This window comes from Saccostrea cucullata, unplaced genomic scaffold (assembly GCF_032062105.1).
Source record: "Saccostrea cucullata isolate Sc308-1 unplaced genomic scaffold, CSIRO_AGI_Scuc_v1 ctg3113, whole genome shotgun sequence".
In the NCBI taxonomy this organism is placed as follows: Eukaryota; Metazoa; Mollusca; class Bivalvia; order Ostreida; family Ostreidae; genus Saccostrea; species Saccostrea cuccullata.
In genome coordinates this window covers 102,501-108,396 of record NW_026934224.1, presented here as the reverse complement: position 1 = coordinate 108,396, position 5,896 = coordinate 102,501, and the positions used below count along the sequence as shown (strand labels likewise).

At 31.5% G+C, this 5,896-nt stretch overlaps 1 long non-coding RNA gene across 1 annotated transcript in view; it reads right to left on the bottom strand.

Moving 5' to 3' along the window:
* Nucleotides 1-5,391: 5,391 nt before the first annotated feature.
* The window catches only part of LOC134240229 (uncharacterized), a 1,164-nt gene continuing 659 nt past the window's right edge, over nucleotides 5,392-5,896 (bottom strand). The window contains exon 2 of the long non-coding RNA XR_009986395.1: nucleotides 5,392-5,646. This is a non-coding gene — a long non-coding RNA (uncharacterized LOC134240229). The remainder of the gene's footprint in view (nucleotides 5,647-5,896) is intronic.

The window sequence follows — 5,896 nt, the reverse complement described above, 5'->3', positions numbered from 1 at the left end:
CAAAAACGAGCAGCTAGGATTATTTTAAATGAAAAATATGATACACCTTCAATGCCTTTATTTAACACTTTAGGCTGGTTAACAGTTTATGAACTTTTATATTTACAGAAAAGCATTCTAATGTTCAAAATATTTAATGGTATGTCTCCGGATTATATGCATAATCTTTTTGAATTTCAAAGCTCTGGATCATACACGTTACGCTCAGAAACAAACTCCGAACTGCGATTACCAAAATATAAAACTAACTTATTTAAAAATTCTTTACAATATTCAGGAGTTATAATCTGGAATGAGCTACCAATAAGTATCAGGAATTCCCAATCCCTTACAATATTTAAAAAAAGTGTTGAAAATTTTTTGCGTGTGAAACGTAATGGTTCTACGTGATTTTCTTTTTTCTCTCTCTCTCTATGCTGAAATATTTATGTTTTATTTATTTGTTTATTTATTTGGTTACATGCATGTACTGTCCATTTTTTTTATAGTCTCCTTATTGTAATTTGTATTTATTGTGTATATACATTGTATATGTGTTATAATGAATGCCCCGAGGAAGACTAGTGCTTGCACTAATCTGGTTACTTTCTATCAATAAAGTATCATTATTATTATTATTATTAAAGTCAGCTTGGACAGTACATTGTCATAAAAAAGGGGGGTTGGAATCATCTAATATTTTACCTTAGATAAAACAGTTACTTCTTCATCAATATTTTAAATTTATAAACTCGATATCTGAAGTTATCTTTTTTCATGCATTAACATTTGAACTTGATATTCTAAGCTAGACTGGCTTACAGCTAAAGTGTTGTATTATTTGAAGTGTAGTCTGTCAAATAATGAGTGAAGATTATACTAAAGTTTTCCCGCTCTTCTTAGAATAGCGGGAAAACATTGTATGATAAGAACGTGTTTTATTGGAAATGCCTGTTTATGGTAGGCGTGGCCATAGGAAGGCCAATGAGAAGGCGGTATTTTGTGAGGTGTTGGATCATTCTAAGCCAGTGCTCCACAGAACACACACGCATTTTTGACTATATATATATTCAAATTAATACATTTATATATATAATATTTACAACAATATTGTCATATATTTTGATTTTGCTTTATTGTACCTGTACATACATGGTGTTTATACATACCAAGTACTGCACCGAATGCACGTCCGGCATTCTCCCTTGAGACATTATTTACATAGCGACGGACACAGTTTTTCCATAGTTACTCGTCTATGGTTTTTTCCTGGGCGGTTTTTAATGTCTTTGACAGGGGTATAATGCATAGCACGTAACTTACATTGAACAAACCATTGCAGTACTTCATTGATCACATAAACATTAATGTATGCTGTTTGTTATGGATTGTTATTAAATAAATGCCAGCTGCTCCCACTAAGCTAGCCTGGCTTACAGCTAAAGTGTTGTACTATTTGAGGTGTAATCTGCCAAATAATGAGTAAAGATTATACAAATTTGGGACCTCAGTTATGAGTAGGGATGTCAAATCAGTCAATATTTAATAATCGGTTACTCGGACGATTTTCAGATCGAGTACCCGGTTACTCGGTACAAATGTAAATTGTTAATTAAGCTCTGTTATATCAAAACACAAAAACATCAATTAATGCGCTAATTATTACAAATTATTTACGGTTCTTTTTATCAACGCAATCAGAGGACAGTCTGTCTCGTAGCTTTGTAATGATTAGACTAGCTTAAAATAAGGAGTGGACAATTTTCGGATGGCTTGTTGTATATTTATTCATGTATTCGTTTTTTCCCCGGTATACGCTAAATTTACTCCACAGAGCTGACTTTTAATCTTTTTTATCTTCAGCTATATGTCTAAATATTTGGGTAGAGACATTTCTATGCATGTCCAATTTCTCTAGGGTATACTAACAAAATAATTTAAAGACAAATAAAGATAATAGACCATACAAAAACTATTTTTCATTGTAAACACATAATTGAAGCCATCCAAAAATTAAGAGCAACAAAAGGTGAGAACAGCTGTGACCAGGTAATTGGTCACTAATTACTGTATATAGCCCCAGGCGATAACAGGTGCTTTACAGGTGTAGATGACGGCACGCTAATAATCAAATGCAAATGTACTGGTTTTTGTTTTCTTTTGTGATAAGTTTTTGATAAATATATGTACTTTGAAATAAGAAAAAATATACAACCGAGTAACCGTTCAATATTCGATACTCGGACGTTCGAGCGAGTATCCGGTTAACCGGGTACTGGTTAATATCCCTAGTTATGAGTAATAAATTCTCACAGGAACGTTAAACAGACAGACAAAGTTTACGAAGAAATATTAACATTTACAAATGTTTCCCTTATAAAACACGGTCTAAGCAAGACGTATTTAATTCTATGTAAAACAAGTTCATCATGTGTCCTTAAATTTATTGTTTATTTATATATCCGATTGACGTGATATCGTAAGTGGCCGAGAGTTCAACACATCTAATTTATACGGCTGAGGTTTGGTACAAATTAAATCATTTAAGGGTTAAAATTTCTAAATCATAAAACATTCTAAATCAGTGTCAAATGTTAATACAAGTTATATGGTACACTGTATCATTTTAAAGCTTTAATCGAGAGTTAAACAGTAAAATAATTATGTCACATAACTGAACCTTATTAATATTCCGATATAAGTTGTTAAATGACACCATATTTCTTAAATATGTCATTGTAGAACCTGACCGCATAAAACAAAAACTTCATATCTTAAAAGCACTTGTGGACTTCTCGTGTATTGTACAGAAAACCATGAAATTCGACGGATGATTTCGACTAAACTAAATGTCAGAACTTCAGTCATGAAGGAACGGGGTAGAAATACTTAAATGAATTAATTATACTTGCATAGATTAATCAATTGAAATAGAATAGTTATTTTTCTTCTTGGAAAAAAAATTAAGTTCAGAAATATAACACTTACCTTTAAATTTAGACAAGAGTCTACTCAGCAAACTGCGTTTTACAATTACTGTAACAGCTCTTCTCTCATCGCCCTCCGCCATTAATTCACAAACATGTAGTGCTAAAATCACTGTTACGACAAGAAAAATGGTTATTCCATTTGTCTTCATGGTAATTACTTTATTTTAAAATGATAAAAATAAAATCTTGTTCCGGCTAAAGCTGTCTTCCTCAATATTTTTCTTATTTATGATAAAGGACATAAAACAAAATAAATAAAAGTCACGGTAAAAATAGACAGGATTTGTTTAGTCTGTATTACTTTGGAAAGCGCAAGGTTTTTATACTTAAGTTTTCAACTGGGTTTTCCTAATAAATTTCCAAAAACACTTTCATTATGAAAATAGGAATGACAGAGTTTACAAATAAAATACCTGCTACGTGCAATAATTTTGAATAAATAAATCACAGTCATTAAAATAGGTCATTTTTTACATTAAATATTTTTATAAAGTTGAATACATGTAAGAAGAGAGATATATGAGACTCAGCACTCACCTTCGTTTTATTAACAAATGAGCACGTAATGACAGGACAAAATATCCACACATTCACAGAAAACTCAGGTAAACAATAAATTTAAACTTTTAATAATATTTCAATTTGCGAAATTCTATATCAGTGAAAATAAGAAAGTATATATATTTGAGTTCTCCTCAATGAAAATTATAAACAAAGGAACAGATACGTTTAATAGCAATCATGAAAAAAATATAATTAGTTGCAATGTATTAACATGAGCATCAGTAGTTTCATTAACCTTTTCGTTGTGAGTAAAAGCATTTTACTTTATTTAAATTTGATTGCCAGAGACATTCCTGAATAAATGAATGTTTTATGAATGAAAAAATTTTTTTTTATCTTTTTAACATAAGAGGTCTTGTAGATATAGTTTGATTAATCACTGCCCGATTATTTTTTAACAATTCAATGGGTGACAGAAATGTATACTCACAAAATGTGTGATGAAGAGCACATGAATTGCAAAAGAAAAGTCCCCAATAATAAGTACATTTTACAATTTATTCTGATATTGCTTATACTTTGCTGTGTGGGATTTAATAAACGACAACAGTAAGATTGCTTAAAGCATCAGAGGTAGAATCGTTTGTCATTGAGGAGTGGGCATTTCCTTCTAACGAGTTATACCTGCCGTGTGCTCCTTATCATGATCGGGAAATAACGGAAAAAAATCCGTGGACATCTCAGTGTCGTGTAACGATGTAAGTAATAGCCTAACAATCAGTATGAAAAAAGTCAGTCAGCATTTCACTTAAAGATGAATAATTGTTATGTTTGCTGACAAGGTCATTGTATCGACCATGAAACTTACAAAATGATGACTTTAAACGAGACTGCTGATATTCTTGCTTCATCAACATGTTTGTTCGATAACTTACCTCGTTTTAGAAATTGTTCATACGCAGAAAATGCTCATCTGTATCGAATCAATTGAGATATATAAAATCCGTATGCAGGTGACAGAGATTTTTTGCTGCATAAGTAAGGGAAGATGACGATTGAAAAGTTAAGTTTTTACGTTTATCATAAAGCTTTGTTGTTGGGTAACCATTAGCGTCTTTTTCTCGTAAAGGATCCAAATACGAAACAGATGTGTCAGGCTCTGAGGTATATTTTTATTTCAAGCTCAGAGGGATATATCGTATCAACATAAGAATTGATATAACTATTGTCAATTGAGAATGCGTCGTCGATTTATCTAAATGTCGCGTTGAAGGCCACCTATTAATTTATTCACGAAAAAGATTGTGAACAAAGTCTACTTCATATGAATACAAAATAGGTCTGCTTATAACGGGGTGCAATTGGTACCCATGGTATTTCCAATAGATTGTTGGAAGAACTGGTCTCTAAAAACCACATAGATATTGTCAATCAGAAACTCGAGCATCTTTTAAACATCAACATTAGAGTACTTGTGCGTATAATCTGAATGTTATTAACACTAAGTAATTTTGTAAATGACCACTGACAAGGTAAGTAAATTTACGAATTCCATTTCATTTAAAAATTGTACATTGCATTGCTGTAAAAATAAGAAGACCTAGGGTGCAATATATGCGAAACAAGTGCCTGTGGTTTAAATAATTAACAAAACAATAACAAAAATCACACGTTAAAAGTAAAAAGCAAAAGATTGTAAGTTATTTTATGAAAATTAGGCATTACATTGATATAAAGAATACACTCGGATTTTCCTTTGTTTTTTCTCAAATAAATTTAATACACTTAATTCCCTCTCCTTGATCTCTCCTTTTTATGAACAGAGCAATGTCTTTTTAAAAAAAAATTTAAGAACAATACTTTTTTAAAATATTAAATTTTGTCTATTGCCACAGTCTCATATGATCATTGTATTTCGAGATTGGTATGCATCAGTAGCACCACGACGGGCACGTGCTGCCCCTTCTACATAAAACTTCAGACATTTTATTAGCAAAGCTGTGACAGTTATTTATAACATTATCGTACTTTCCGAATTTGGATGAATAGCGTATTGCACATCGTTTGATACAATCCAAACTTAGATAGCTGTATCCAGCTGGAGGTCTTTCTCTTCCTCCTCCACACTTGCCTCCAGCTGCACGACTTCTTTCAATCCTTGCATTGGAATTAACTAGGCGGAAAAGTAGTCTTTTCAACAATTAATAATATTCTCGAACATAGAAGTATTTTGTCCTACGACTTACATTTGGAAACTATGTGTCTTCTTTGTTAAGGTCTTTTCGATTCTTTAACATAAATCATAGATAAAACTGGCACCAACTGAATTAAGATTTTTTTTAATTTGTATATACCGATTCAAAAACAACATTCCCTATTAACAAGTGAAAACTCGTATACAATAGAAAGTAAACTTCAAAATG